Genomic DNA, 16,211 nt, shown 5'->3' with positions numbered 1-16,211 from the left:
CTGGGGATCTGTATGGAGACCCCCATAGTGTGACAGATCCCTGCACCACCACCACAATGTGACAGACCCCCCCCCCCCCACAGTACGGAGACCCCACAGTGTGACAGGCACTGGGGATCTGTATGGAGACCCCCATAGTGTGACAGATCCCTGCACCACCACCACAATGTGACAGACCCCCCCCCCCACAGTACGGAGACCCCACAGTGTGACAGGCACTGGGGATCTGTATGGAGACCCCCATAGTGTGACAGATCCCTGCACCACCACCACAATGTGACAGACCCCCCCCCCCCACAGTATGGAGACCCCACAGTGTGACAGGCACTGGGGATCTGTATGGAGACCCCCATAGTGTGACAGATCCCTGCACCACCACCACCACAATGTGACAGACCCCCCCACAGTATGGAGACCCCACAGTGTGACAGGCACTGGGGATCTGTATGGAGACCCCCATAGTGTGACAGATCCCTGCACCACCACCACAATATGACAGACCCCCCCCCCACAGTATGGAGACCCCACAGTGTGACAGGCACTGGGGATCTGTAAGGAGACCCCCATAGTGTGACAGATCCCTGCACCACCACCACAATGTGACAGACCCCCCCACAGTATGGAGACCGCACAGTGTGACAGGCACTGGGGATCTGTAAGGAGACCCCCATAGTGTGACAGATCCCTGCACCACCACCACAATGTGACAGACCCCCCCCCACAGTATGGAGACCCCACAGTGTGACAGGCACTGGGGATCTGTAAGGAGACCCCCATAGTGTGACAGATCCCTGCACCACCACCTCAATGTGACAGACCCCCCCACAGTATGGAGACCGCACAGTGTGACAGGCACTGGGGATCTGTATGGAGACCCCCATAGTGTGACAGATCCCTGCACCCCTTCCACTCCACAGAACGGAGGCCCCACAGTGTTACATCTCTATTTGCAAGTGCTGAATTAAAATGAAAAAAAAAAAACAAAAAACCTCAGCCTGGAAGCACAGAGTAAAAAAATAAATGTTATTATTTTTTTAAAGTCAAGAGTAATTAACCTGATGAGCCAATTAGGTGTGGACGCGAGTCTCGAGGGATAAGGGGAGAATGCTCCTGAGATCAGTCCTGCCCTTATATGGGAACACAAGTCCTACCCAGTACCGAGCGCTGGTGGGGACAAAGGTCACCTCTCCCTGTCAGGAGAGCTGCGCTGCACAGGTACGAGGCGACTCCCAGGTGCTGGTGCTGTGCAGAGAAGGGATCCCGGCAGGCAAGCAGACACAGCCAGGAAGGTAGGACTGACAAAGTCAATACCTCTTACCTCTGCATACAACTGTGCGCACCTGTCGTGTGTCTGGGTGTGTGTGTGTGTGTGTGCCTGGGTGTGTGTGTGCGTGTGTGTGTGTGTGTGCCTGGGTGTGTGTGTGCCTGGGGGTGTGTGTGTGTGTGTGTGTGTGTGTGTGTGTTCGTGTCTGTCTGTGTGTGTCTGTGTGTGTGTGTGCCTGGGTGTGTGTGTGCGTGTGTGTGTGTGTGTGTGTGCTCCACACCTGCTGAATCCTGAATGAGGGATATTTCTGCGGTGAGTGGTGCCACCGAAATCTCTGGACGTGAATGAAGCAGGCAGGAGGAAGGTCTTCTGCTATGATCTGGCCCCGGTTGTGTCTTGCTTGGGATGATTGTTCTGTTCAGGAATGGGCAGAAGGTGGCCTGAGTGGGGAATTTTGAATTCTGCAACCCTGGAAATGATTTGCCCCCACCCACCCCCAGAGCTCACGTTCTGTCTGCATGGGTCCGATCCTGGCAGTGCCAGGTGTATCACGGTGGTGGCGAGCTCTCCCCTCGGGTGGCAGAGTTATGGCCCGCACCTTATGGCAGGACGTGTTGCTGTCTGAGAGAGAAGGTGTGCAACGGGGCAAGCCTGGAACACTGAACCGCAAATCCTAATCTATTGGAAAAGTCCATGAAGAGGTGGGGTGGATCTCTAAGAGACCTTGGTCAGAACAGGCTCAGGTCTCCCCCTTCAGGTCAGTTATGTGCACTGTGTGATATGGGCACCACACTCAGCCAGAAATAACATGTGGTGGCTGGAACTTATCCCGTGACACTAGGAGAGGCTCTGAGCCTTAGTTACTATTCCTTGCACTAATAGGTGCTAAAAGAAATCTGGTGGTGGCTGGAACTTATCCCGTGACACTAGGAGAGGCTCTGAGCCTTAGTTACTATTCCTTGCACTAATAGGTGCTAAAAGAAATCTGGTGGTGGCTGGAACTTATCCCGTGACACTAGGAGAGGCTCTGAGCCTTAGTTACTATTCCTTGCACTAATAGGTGCTAAAAGAAATCTGGTGGTGGCTGGAACTTATCCCGTGACACTAGGAGAGGCTCTGAGCCTTAGTTACTATTCCTTGCACTAATAGGTGCTAAAAGAAATCTGGTGGTGGCTGGAACTTATCCCGTGACACTAGGAGAGGCTCTGAGCCTTAGTTACTATTCCTTGCACTAATAGGTGCTAAAAGAAATCTGGTGGTGGCTGGAACTTATCCCGTGACACTAGGAGAGGCTCTGAGCCTTAGTTACTATTCCTTGCACTAATAGGTGCTAAAAGAAATCTGGTGGTGGCTGGAACTTATCCCGTGACACTAGGAGAGGCTCTGAGCCTTAGTTACTATTCCTTGCACTAATAGGTGCTAAAAGAAATCTGGTGGTGGCTGGAACTTATCCCGTGACACTAGGAGAGGCTCCGAGTCTTAGTTACTATTCCTTGCACTAATAGGTGCTAAAAGAAATCTGGTGGTGGCTGGAACTTATCCCGTGACACTAGGAGAGGCTCCGAGTCTTAGTTACTAATCCTTGCACTAATAGGTGCTAAAAGAAATCTGGTGGTGGCTGGAACTTATCCCGTGACACTAGGAGAGGCTCCGAGTCTTAGTTACTAATCCTTGCACTAATAGGTGCTGAAAGAAATCTGGTGGTGGCTGGAACTTATCCCGTGACACTAGGAGAGGCTCCGAGTCTTAGTTACTAATCCTTGCACTAATAGGTGCTAAAAGAAATCTGGTGGTGGCTGGAACTTATCCCGTGACACTAGGAGAGGCTCCGAGTCTTAGTTACTATTCCTTGCACTAATAGGTGCTAAAAGAAATCTGGTGGTGGCTGGAACTTATCCCGTGACACTAGGAGAGGCTCCGAGTCTTAGTTACTAATCCTTGCACTAATAGGTGCTAAAAGAAATCTGGTGGTGGCTGGAACTTATCCCGTGACACTAGGAGAGGCTCCGAGTCTTAGTTACTAATCCTTGCACTAATAGGTGCTGAAAGAAATCTGGTGGTGGCTGGAACTTATCCCGTGACACTAGGAGAGGCTCCGAGTCTTAGTTACTAATCCTTGCACTAATAGGTGCTGAAAGAAATCTGGTGGTGGCTGGAACTTATCCCGTGACACTAGGAGAGGCTCCGAGTCTTAGTTACTATTCCTTGCACTAATAGGTGCTAAAAGAAATCTGGTGGTGGCTGGAACTTATCCCGTGACACTAGGAGAGGCTCTGAGCCTTAGTTACTATTCCTTGCACTAATAGGTGCTAAAAGAAATCTGGTGGTGGCTGGAACTTATCCCGTGACACTAGGAGAGGCTCTGAGCCTTAGTTACTATTCCTTGCACTAATAGGTGCTAAAAGAAATCTGGTGGTGGCTGGAACTTATCCCGTGACACTAGGAGAGGCTCCGAGTCTTAGTTACTATTCCTTGCACTAATAGGTGCTAAAAGAAATCTGGTGGTGGCTGGAACTTATCCTGTGACACTAGGAGAGGCTCTGAGCCTTAGTTACTGTTCCTTGCACTAATAGGTGCTAAAAGAAATCTGGTGGTGGCTGGAACTTATCCTGTGACACTAGGAGAGGCTCCAAGTCTTAGTTACTATTCCTTGCACTAACATGTGCTAAAAGAAATCTGGTGGTGGCTGGAACTTATCCCGTGACACTAGGAGAGGCTCTGAGCCTTAGTTACTATTCCTTGCACTAATAGGTGCTAAAAGAAATCTGGTGGTGGCTGGAACTTATCCCGTGACACTAGGAGAGGCTCTGAGCCTTAGTTACTATTCCTTGCACTAATAGGTGCTAAAAGAAATCTGGTGGTGGCAGGAACTTATCCCGTGACACTAGGAGAGGCTCCGAGTCTTAGTTACTATTCCTTGCACTAATAGGTGCTGAAAGAAATCTGGTGGTGGCTGGAACTTATCCTGTGACACTAGGAGAGGCTCCGAGTCTTAGTTACTATTCCTTGCACTAATAGGTGCTGAAAGAAATCTGGTGGTGGCTGGAACTTATCCCGTGACACTAGGAGAGGCTCCGAGTCTTAGTTACTATTCCTTGCACTAATAGGTGCTGAAAGAAATCTGGTGGTGGCTGGAACTTATCCCGTGACACTAGGAGAGGCTCCGAGTCTTAGTTACTATTCCTTGCACGAATAGGTGCTGAAAGAAATCTGGTGGTGGCAGGAACTTATCCCGTGACACTAGGAGAGGCTCCGAGTCTTAGTTACTATTCCTTGCACTAATAGGTGCTGAAAGAAATCTGGTGGTGGCTGGAACTTATCCTGTGACACTAGGAGAGGCTCCGAGTCTTAGTTACTATTCCTTGCACTAATAGGTGCTGAAAGAAATCTGGTGGTGGCTGGAACTTATCCCGTGACACTAGGAGAGGCTCCGAGTCTTAGTTACTATTCCTTGCACTAATAGGTGCTGAAAGAAATCTGGTGGTGGCTGGAACTTATCCCGTGACACTAGGAGAGGCTCCGAGTCTTAGTTACTATTCCTTGCACTAATAGGTGCTAAAAGAAATCTGGTGGTGGCTGGAACTTATCCCGTGACACTAGGAGAGGCTCCGAGTCTTAGTGCCTATTCCTTGCACTAATAGGTGCTGAAAGAAATCTGGTGGTGGCTGGAACTTATCCCGTGACACTAGGAGAGGCTCTGAGCCTTAGTTACTATTCCTTGCACTAATAGGTGCTAAAAGAAATCTGGTGGTGGCTGGAACTTATCCCGTGACACTAGGAGAGGCTCTGAGCCTTAGTTACTATTCCTTGCACTAATAGGTGCTAAAAGAAATCTGGTGGTGGCTGGAACTTATCCCGTGACACTAGGAGAGGCTCTGAGCCTTAGTTACTATTCCTTGCACTAATAGGTGCTAAAAGAAATCTGGTGGTGGCTGGAACTTATCCCGTGACACTAGGAGAGGCTCCAAGTCTTAGTTACTATTCCTTGCACTAATAGGTGCTAAAAGAAATCTGGTGGTGGCTGGAACTTATCCTGTGACACTAGGAGAGGCTCTGAGCCTTAGTTACTATTCCTTGCACTAATAGGTGCTAAAAGAAATCTGGTGGTGGCTGGAACTTATCCTGTGACACTAGGAGAGGCTCCAAGTCTTAGTTACTATTCCTTGCACTAATAGGTGCTAAAAGAAATCTGGTGGTGGCTGGAACTTATCCCGTGACACTAGGAGAGGCTCCGAGTCTTAGTTACTGTTCCTTGCACTAATAGGTGCTAAAAGAAATCTGGTGGTGGCTGGAACTTATCCTGTGACACTAGGAGAGGCTCTGAGCCTTAGTTACTATTCCTTGCACTAATATGTGCTGAAAGAAATCTGGTGGTGGCTGGAACTTATCCTGTGACACTAGGAGAGGCTCTGAGCCTTAGTTACTATTCCTTGCACTAATATGTGCTGAAAGAAATCTGGTGGTGGCTGGAACTTATCCCGTGACACTAGGAGAGGCTCCGAGTCTTAGTTACTATTCCTTGCACTAACATGTGCTAAAAGAAATCTGGTGGTGGCTGGAACTTATCCTGTGACACTAGGAGAGGCTCTGAGCCTTAGTTACTATTCCTTGCACTAATATGTGCTGAAAGAAATCTGGTGGTGGCTGGAACTTATCCCGTGACACTAGGAGAGGCTCCGAGTCTTAGTTACTATTCCTTGCACTAACATGTGCTAAAGAAATCTGGTGGTGGCTGGAACTTATCCTGTGACACTAGGAGAGGCTCTGAGCCTTAGTTACTAATCCTTACACTTATATGTGCTAAAAGAAATATGTGTCGTGGTTGTTGGCACTTATGTCATGATATTAGGAGAGGCTCTGAGCCTTAGTTACTATTCCTTGCACTAATAGGTGCTAAAAGAAATCTGTGTCGTGGTGGCTGGAACTTATCCTGTGACACTAGGAGAGGCTCTGAGCCTTAGTTACTATTCCTTGCACTAATAGGTGCTAAAAGAAATCTGTGTCGTGGTGGCTGGAACTTATCCTGTGACACTAGGAGAGGCTCTGAGCCTTAGTTACTATTCCTTGCACTAATATGTGCTAAAAGAAATCTGGTGGTGGCTGGAACTTATCCCGTGACACTAGGAGAGGCTCCGAGCCTTAGTTACTATTCCTTGCACTAATAGGTGCTAAAAGAAATCTGGTGGTGGCTGGAACTTATCCCGTGACACTAGGAGAGGCTCTGAGCCTTAGTTACTATTCCTTGCACTAATAGGTGCTAAAAGAAATCTGGTGGTGGCTGGAACTTATCCCGTGACACTAGGAGAGGCTCCGAGTCTTAGTTACTATTCCTTGCACTAATAGGTGCTAAAAGAAATCTGATTTGTGGTGGCTGGAACTTATCCTGTGACACTAGGAGAGGCTCCGAGTCTTAGTTACTATTCCTTGCACTAATATGTGCTGAAAGAAATCTGATTTGTGGTGGATGGAACTTATCTTGAGGCACTAGGAGAGGCTCTGAGCCTTAGTTACTAATCCTTGCACTAATAGGTGCTAAAAGAAATCTGATTTGTGGTGGCTGGAACTTATCCTGTGACACTAGGAGAGGCTCTGAGCCTTAGTTACTAATCCTTGCACTAATAGGTGCTAAAAGAAATCTGATTTGTGGTGGCTGGAACTTATCCTGTGACACTAGGAGAGGCTCTGAGCCTTAGTTACTATTCCTTGCACTAATAGGTGCTAAAAGAAATCTGGTGGTGGCTGGAACTTATCCCGTGACACTAGGAGAGGCTCTGAGCCTTAGTTACTATTCCTTGCACTAATAGGTGCTAAAAGAAATCTGGTGGTGGCTGGAACTTATCCCGTGACACTAGGAGAGGCTCCGAGTCTTAGTTACTATTCCTTGCACTAATAGGTGCTAAAAGAAATCTGGTGGTGGCTGGAACTTATCCCGTGACACTAGGAGAGGCTCTGAGTCTTAGTTACTATTCCTTGCACTAATAGGTGCTAAAAGAAATCTGATTTGTGGTGGCTGGAACTTATCCTGTGACACTAGGAGAGGCTCCGAGTCTTAGTTACTATTCCTTGCACTAATATGTGCTGAAAGAAATCTGATTTGTGGTGGATGGAACTTATCTTGAGGCACTAGGAGAGGCTCTGAGCCTTAGTTACTAATCCTTGCACTAATAGGTGCTAAAAGAAATCTGATTTGTGGTGGCTGGAACTTATCCTGTGACACTAGGAGAGGCTCTGAGCCTTAGTTACTAATCCTTGCACTAATAGGTGCTAAAAGAAATCTGATTTGTGGTGGCTGGAACTTATCCTGTGACACTAGGAGAGGCTCTGAGCCTTAGTTACTATTCCTTGCACTAATAGGTGCTAAAAGAAATCTGATTTGTGGTGGCTGGAACTTATCCTGTGACACTAGGAGAGGCTCTGAGCCTTAGTTACTAATCCTTGCACTAATAGGTGCTAAAAGAAATCTGATTTGTGGTGGCTGGAACTTATCCTGTGACACTAGGAGAGGCTCTGAGCCTTAGTTACTATTCCTTGCACTAATAGGTGCTAAAAGAAATCTGATTTGTGGTGGCTGGAACTTATCCTGTGACACTAGGAGAGGCTCTGAGCCTTAGTTACTATTCCTTGCACTAATAGGTGCTAAAAGAAATCTGGTGGTGGCTGGAACTTATCCTGTGACACTAGGAGAGGCTCCGAGTCTTAGTTACTAATCCTTGCACTAATAGGTGCTAAAAGAAATCTGTGTCGTGGTGGCTGGAACTTATCCTGTGACACTAGGAGAGGCTCTGAGCCTTAGTTACTAATCCTTGCACTAATAGGTGCTAAAAGAAATCTGTGTCGTGGTGGCTGGAACTTATCCTGTGACACTAGGAGAGGCTCTGAGCCTTAGTTACTAATCCTTGCACTAATAGGTGCTAAAAGAAATCTGGTGGTGGCTGGAACTTATCCCGTGACACTAGGAGAGGCTCTGAGCCTTAGTTACTATTCCTTGCACTAATAGGTGCTAAAAGAAATCTGATTTGTGGTGGCTGGAACTTATCCTGTGACACTAGGAGAGGCTCTGAGCCTTAGTTACTATTCCTTGCACTAACATGTGCTAAAAGAAATCTGTGTCGTGGTGGCTGGAACTTATCCTGTGACACTAGGAGAGGCTCTGAGCCTTAGTTACTAATCCTTGCACTAATAGGTGCTAAAAGAAATCTGATTTGTGGTGGCTGGAACTTATCCTGTGACACTAGGAGAGGCTCTGAGCCTTAGTTACTATTCCTTGCACTAACATGTGCTAAAAGAAATCTGATTTGTGGTGGCTGGAACTTATCCTGTGACACTAGGAGAGACTCTGAGCCTTAGTTACTACCCCTTGTACTAATATGTGCTGAAAGAAATCTGGTGGTGGCTGGAACTTATCCCGTGACACTAGGAGAGGCTCTGAGCCTTAGTTACTATTCCTTGCACTAATAGGTGCTAAAAGAAATCTGGTGGTGGCTGGAACTTATCCCGTGACACTAGGAGAGGCTCTGAGCCTTAGTTACTATTCCTTGCACTAATATGTGCTAAAAGAAATCTGGTGGTGGCTGGAACTTATCCTGTGACACTAGGAGAGACTCTGAGCCTTAGTTACTATTCCTTGCACTAATAGGTGCTAAAAGAAATCTGATTTGTGGTGGATGGAACTTATCTCGAGGCACTAGGAGAGGCTCTGAGCCTTAGTTACTATTCCTTGCACTAATAGGTGCTAAAAGAAATCTGATTTGTGGTGGATGGAACTTATCTCGAGGCACTAGGAGAGGCTCTGAGCCTTAGTTACTATTCCTTGCACTAATAGGTGCTAAAAGAATTCTGGTGGTGGCTGGAACTTATCCTGTGACACTAGGAGAGGCTCTGAGCCTTAGTTACTAATCCTTACACTTATATGTGCTAAAAGAAATATGTGTCGTGGTTGTTGGCACTTATGTCATGATATTAGGAGAGGCTCTGAGCCTTAGTTACTATTCCTTGCACTAATAGGTGCTAAAAGAAATCTGTGTCGTGGTGGCTGGAACTTATCCTGTGACACTAGGAGAGGCTCTGAGCCTTAGTTACTATTCCTTGCACTAATAGGTGCTAAAAGAAATCTGGTGGTGGCTGGAACTTATCCCGTGACACTAGGAGAGGCTCCGAGTCTTAGTTACTATCCCTTGCACTAACATGTGCTAAAAGAAATCTGGTGGTGGCTGGAACTTATCCTGTGACACTAGGAGAGGCTCTGAGCCTTAGTTACTATTCCTTGCACTAACATGTGCTAAAAGAAATCTGGTGGTGGCTGGAACTTATCCTGTGACACTAGGAGAGGCTCCGAGTCTTAGTTACTATTCCTTGCACTAATAGGTGCTAAAAGAAATCTGGTGGTGGCTGGAACTTATCCCGTGACACTAGGAGAGGCTCTGAGCCTTAGTTACTATTCCTTGCACTAATAGGTGCTAAAAGAAATCTGATTTGTGGTGGATGGAACTTATCTCGAGGCACTAGGAGAGGCTCTGAGCCTTAGTTACTATTCCTTGCACTAATAGGTGCTAAAAGAATTCTGGTGGTGGCTGGAACTTATCCTGTGACACTAGGAGAGGCTCTGAGCCTTAGTTACTATTCCTTGCACTAATAGGTGCTAAAAGAAATCTGATTTGTGGTGGATGGAACTTATCTCGAGGCACTAGGAGAGGCTCTGAGCCTTAGTTACTATTCCTTGCACTAATAGGTGCTAAAAGAATTCTGGTGGTGGCTGGAACTTATCCTGTGACACTAGGAGAGGCTCTGAGCCTTAGTTACTAATCCTTACACTTATATGTGCTAAAAGAAATCTGATTTGTGGTGGATGGAACTTATCTCGAGGCACTAGGAGAGGCTCTGAGCCTTAGTTACTATTCCTTGCACTAACATGTGCTAAAAGAAATCTGGTGGTGGCTGGAACTTATCCTGTGACACTAGGAGAGGCTCTGAGCCTTAGTTACTATTCCTTGCACTAACATGTGCTAAAAGAAATCTGGTGGTGGCTGGAACTTATCCTGTGACACTAGGAGAGGCTCTGAGCCTTAGTTACTATTCCTTGCACTAATAGGTGCTAAAAGAAATCTGGTGGTGGCTGGAACTTATCTCGAGGCACTAGGAGAGGCTCTGAGCCTTAGTTACTATTCCTTGCACTAATAGGTGCTAAAAGAAATCTGATTTGTGGTGGATGGAACTTATCTCGAGGCACTAGGAGAGGCTCTGAGCCTTAGTTACTATTCCTTGCACTAATAGGTGCTAAAAGAATTCTGGTGGTGGCTGGAACTTATCCTGTGACACTAGGAGAGGCTCTGAGCCTTAGTTACTATTCCTTGCACTGGGCATTCAGTCGGGGCTGATTCATTATTAACGCTGGAGGTCAGGAGCTGCTTTATGCTTGGAGCAGATGGAAACTGTGGGGCCCACTCTACAGGGTCAGCACCAACATCAGGCAGGGGCAGGGAGGAGCCGGGAGGCCTAAGGGGAGTAGAAGATTGGAGGGGGGACGGAGAGAAGGTTATAGGAGCTGCCGACGGCTTCCCAGTTTTTGGATCCCTTGGCAAAATGTCATTTCCATCACTGCGAGATATTTATGCTTTATCACATGGCAAATTTTTCGGCTTTTTGCCCTAGGTTCAATCTTGAGATCAGCTCTCCCTGCGTGGTTCAGGATGGTCGAAGGTGACAGAGCTGCTTAATGTCCGACTCTTTCAGCTCTACAAGTTTATATCGCAAGCAGACTCTCCAGTTGATGATCGGTCTTTATTATATTCTTTTGGCAGCCTGATCTTCATTTCATTTCGTCAAAAACCCAATTTTTTCATTGTTTTTCTGCCTTGAAATCATTGTCTACTGATAAACTTTTACGGGAAATGCAGTATAACTTTCTCTTTCGATATATTACAAAGCACTGAGACGTTTTAGCTGGCATTGGTCTATGTTTAAAGCGCTCCAGGTTATCATGACGGATACTGCGGGTATTTGATTCTGTTTGAAGTTTTCTCCATTCTTCCCTTCTGTAAAAAATATAGAAAAACCTCATAGTTGAGAAAGGGGTTTTTAACAGGTAAAAAAAACCTTGATTCTTTTTTTATTGGAGAGCTTTACCTGCTTAGCATTTTATGCACTGGAGAAATGCATTGTTCACTCCAGCTCACCTAGAGAAATATACGCTACAGCGTCCTCGTCTAAACGTAAAGCAGAGTTTCTCCAGGTCTGGATTCCCTAGGGCAAGAAGCCAAACACACAGCGATCTTGCGCGATTGAATCTCTTCCTCTTCCGTCATTTTCAATGTCTTTGTTTTCCTACCAGTTCCACATGTTATACTGGGAAGGGAGGGTTTTGCGATTCATTGCTGGATCTGTCTTGGTATTGTACTTTTATGATGGATATGGAGTGTGTACAGAGTTAATCACTTCGTGTCAGTTTTTTTGCATGTTTTGTTGTTAAAATCCATAAAAAATTTAAACATAAAATGCAATGTCCCACAGACCCGGGGCTAGGGGGTCTCACCAATTTCTCAAGGATTCAGAGCCAGGGTGGTGCTGGGGGGGGGGGGGGGGGGGGGGTCAGCAGTAACCTAGGGCAGGGTGGGAGGTCCGGTTAATGTCCCACAGATCAGGGCTCTGGCCAAGGGCTCGAGGGAACTCATTAGAGTCCCTCAGACCTCGCCTAAGGGTCCTCTTGACCCAGAACCAGGGATCCCATCAGCAACCAACAGACTTGAGACTGGGGGAAACCCATCCGTGTCCTACAGCCCCAGGATTCAGGAAGATTATGAGCATTTCCCCCCTCCCCCCCAAGGGAATCAACCTGCCCCCCCCCCCGGCTGCCCCTGCATCTTTTACCCTGAGGACGTGGGGGCAGGAAATGAAGTTGGGTTTTACTCGCTGTGGATCACAGTTAGAGCGGGAAGGGTTCTTGGTGATTTTTATTTCAGTGCTGGGAAGAGTGAAGCCAGCATGTGCCAGGGTCCCGGGTCGGCTGTGTGAGCTCACAGAATATTTGGAGAAGGGCCACACACCTCATTTCAAATCCCTGAACGGATTCCATGAAAAGTTTAAGGAGCTAGTTTTGAAGGAACATATCAAACACAAGCAAAATGCATCTACATGGTCACATCACTTCATTTTGCCATACAGGCAAAACCTCATAATAAAAACATTTTTAAATATATCTGAAGCAAGAAACCTGTGAGGGAGTCGGTTGGACCATTAGATGACCGAGGGGTGAAAGGGGCTCTTAGGGAAGATAAGGCCATTGCAGAAAGACTAAATGAATTCTTTGCCTCCGTGTTTACTAATGAGGATGTTGGGGAGATACCAGTTCCAGAGATGGTTTTCAGGGGTGATGAGCCAGACGAACTGAACCAAATCACTGTGAACCTGGAAGGTGTAGTAGGCCAGATTGACAAACTAAAGAGTAGCAAATCACCTGCACCGGATGGTATGCATCCTAGGGTTAAGAAAGAACTCAAAAATGAAATTTCTGATCTATTAGTTAAAATTTGTAACCTATCATTAAAATAATCCATTGTACCTGAAGACTGGAGGGTGGCCAATGTACCCCAATATTTAAAAAGGGATCCAGGGGCGATCCGGGTAACTATAGACCAGTGAGCCTGACTTCAGTGCCAGGAAAAATAGTGGAAACTATTCTCAAAATCAAAATCGTAGAGCATATAGAAAGACATGATTTAATGGGACACAGTCAACATGGATTTACCCAAGGGAAGTCTTGCCTAACAAATCTGCTCCATTTTCTTGAAGGCGTTAATAAACATGTGGATAAAGATGAACCAGTAGATGTTGTGTATTTGGATTTTCAGAAGGCATTTGACAAAGTCCCTCATGAGAGGCTTCTAAGAAAACTAAAAAGTCATGGGATAGAAGGCAATGTCCTTTCATGGATTACAAACTGGTTAAAAGACAAGAAACAGAGAATAGGATTAAATGGTCAATTTTCTCAGTGGAAAAGGGTAAACAGTAGAGTGCCTCAGGGATCTGTACTTGGATCAGTGTTTTTCAATATATATATAAATGATCTGGAAAGGAATACGACGAATGAGGTTATCAAATTTGTGGATGATACAAAATTATTCAGAGTAGTTATTTTTATTTATTTATTTAGATTCTTTTTTATACCGAAGTATAGCAGGCAGCCTTCACTCCAGTTTACAGTTTAAACAACTTAATACACAAAACACATTCGAGTAACGCATATTAAAAACAGTTAACAGGTAACAAGTTACATTTTGGCAAATAGCAAAAGTGGGAAAAAGAGTGATAGTAGATTCCAATCTACACATCAGCTATATGATGAGAGAGCATGTAGAGTTAGGCATAAAAGGACATAGCTTAAATGAAAAGAATCACACTAGAGATATGTTAATGAGAATATTGATAGGAGAGATGGAGTAGCGAAGGAAAGGGTTCTGGGGAAACAGGGGAGGAAAAAATAAGTTGTAGGACACAAATTTAGATAAGGGAGGGTAGGAGAGGAATGGACAGAGAGAGGGGAAGGGAGTAAAATTAAGTAAGGTTTGAAGGGGTAGTGAGAATGAGCAAAAGAGAATAGATTAACCAACTTCGTCTGAGAGAGATTGTCTAAATAACCAAGTTTTAAGTTCTTTTTTGAAAGATTTGGTGTCCCTGATTGCGCTAAGATAATCTGGTAAAGAGTTCCATGCTTCCAGTCCAGCAATAGAGAAGGCTCTATTCCTAGTGTTTGATAGTTTAGCAGAGGAAAGGGAGGGTATGACAAGTTGCAGTTTACTGGTGGTCCTAGTTGTGCGAGGTGTTTTGTGCAATTGAGTCATGTGATCGAGGGCATTGTTGTCTGTTTTGTAGATTTCATTGTGTAGAGTGGTTAGGGTCTTGTAAATGATCCTTTGAGCGACTGGTAGCCAGTGAAGGTTCCTCAGAACCGGGGTGATATGGTCAGATTTCTTCTTGCGGTAAGTACTCTGGCCGCGGCATTTTGTAGCAATTGGAGAGGTTTAAGTGTAGATTTGAGAAGGCCAATGAAAAGTGAGTTGCAGTAATCGAGACTGGAGAAAATGAGAGATTGCAGGACAGTTCTGAAATCATGTAGGTGAAACATAGGTTTAAGGGGTTTAAGTATTTGAAGTTTGTGAAAGCCTTCTTTCGTTTTTGTTGCGATGCTCTTTTTGAAGTTCAATTCACTATCTATCCAGATACCGAGGTCTTTTACAAGGCTCTTCAGTTGGATGTTAATGTTATCAATTTGTATGGAAGGCATTGTGATTATTTGTTCTGGGCAGTTTCTTTTGATGGGGATGCATTCTGTTTTGTTCATATTGAGGCATAGGTTTAGTTGATTCAGCAGGTTTCTGATAGAGATGAGGTGATTTGTTGTAAGGCTGATTGCATCCTCAATAGTAGATGTTATTGGGATGAGTAGTTGAATGTCATCGGCATATAAGAAGAATGTGATGCCTAGACTAGAGATAAGATGACAGTGGGATTAGGTATATGTTAAAGAGGGTGGCCGAGAGGGCGGAACCTTGTGGTACCCCGGTTTCGAGGGGACATGGATCAGATGAGATGTTATTCAGGGTGACTTTGAAAAACCTGTCGTTTAAGAATGAAGAGAACCATTCCAGGGTTTTTCCTGATAGACCTATGTTGACAAGTCTTGATAATAGTTTTTTGTGGTCAACGGTGTCGAAAGCTGCAGAGAGATCGAGTAGAATTAATAAGTGACTTAAATTGTTGTCAAATCCTCTTATAATTTTATTAGATAAATTGATCAGTAGGGCTTCTGTGCAGCGGTTCTTTCTGAAGCCGTGTTGTGAGGGATGAAGAATATTGTTTGTCTCCAGGTGTTCATTGAGTTGTATCAAAGCTGTTTTCTCTGTCATCTTGGCAAGTAAGGGAAGATTGGAGATAGGACGGTAGTTATTTAGATCTTTTGGGTCCAGGTTCTTTTTTTTCAGAATGGGAGTGATAGTTGCAGTTTTGAGGTTAGCTGGTAGATGACCCTCTTCAAGAGATTTGTTTATAATGGCAGCTAAGGTTGGGGAAATAATATGTGCCATTTCCTTTAATACGCAGGTTGGGATAGTATCCAGATCATGCCGAGCTGGGTTAATTTTTCGAAGCATCTTTTCTGTTTCGATATTTGAAATTGGTTCGAATTTTGACCAAGGTGTAATAGTTGGATGGTCACATGGTTAAATCACAAGTGTATTGTGATACATTATAGGAAGACCTTACAAGACTGGAAGATTGGGCATCCAAATGGCAGATGAAATTTAATGTGGACAAGTGCAAGGTGTTACATATAGGGAAAAATAACCCTTGCTGTAGTTACACGATGTTAGATTCCATATTAGGAGCTACTACCCAGAAAAAAGATCTAGACATCATAATGGATAACACATTGAAATAGTCGGCTCAGTGTGTTGCGGCAGTCAAAAAAGCAAACAGAATGTTAGGAATTATTAGGAAGGGAATGGTTAATAAAACGGAAAATGTCATAATGCCTCTATATCGCTCCATGGTGAGACTGCACCTTGAATTCTGTGTACAATTCTGGTCGCCTCATCTTAAAAAAGATATAGTTGCGATGGAGAAGGTACAGAGAAGGGCAACCAAAATGATAAAGGGGATGGATCAGCTTCCCTATGAGGAAAGGCTGAAGAGGTTAGGGCTGTTCAGCTTAGAGAAGAGACGGCTGAGGGAGGATATGATAGAGGTCTTTAAGATCATGAGAGGTCTTGAACGAGTAGATGTGAATCGGTTATTTACACTTTCGAATAATAGAAGTACTAGGGGGCATTCCATGAAGTTAGCAAGTAGAACATTTAAGACTAATCAGAGAAAATTCTTTTTCACTCAACGCACAATAAAGCTCTGGAATTTGTTGCCAGAAGATGTGGTTAGTGCATTTAGTGTAGTTGGGTTTAAA

At 45.1% G+C, this 16,211-nt stretch overlaps 1 protein-coding gene across 1 annotated transcript in view; it reads left to right on the top strand.

The window, feature by feature from the left end:
* The first annotated feature begins 1,185 nt into the window (after window positions 1–1,185).
* The window catches only part of LOC115093392 (villin-1-like), a 119,691-nt gene continuing 104,665 nt past the window's right edge, over window positions 1,186–16,211 (top strand). The window contains exon 1 of the mRNA XM_029605055.1: window positions 1,186–1,289. The gene's annotated coding sequence lies outside the window, so the exon portion shown is untranslated. The remainder of the gene's footprint in view (window positions 1,290–16,211) is intronic.

The sequence above is a fragment of the Rhinatrema bivittatum genome, chromosome 6 (genome assembly GCF_901001135.1).
Source record: "Rhinatrema bivittatum chromosome 6, aRhiBiv1.1, whole genome shotgun sequence".
NCBI classification, from domain to species: domain Eukaryota; kingdom Metazoa; phylum Chordata; class Amphibia; order Gymnophiona; family Rhinatrematidae; genus Rhinatrema; species Rhinatrema bivittatum.
Note: the sequence above shows the minus strand (reverse complement) of the source record. Positions and strands in the feature narration are given on the sequence as shown.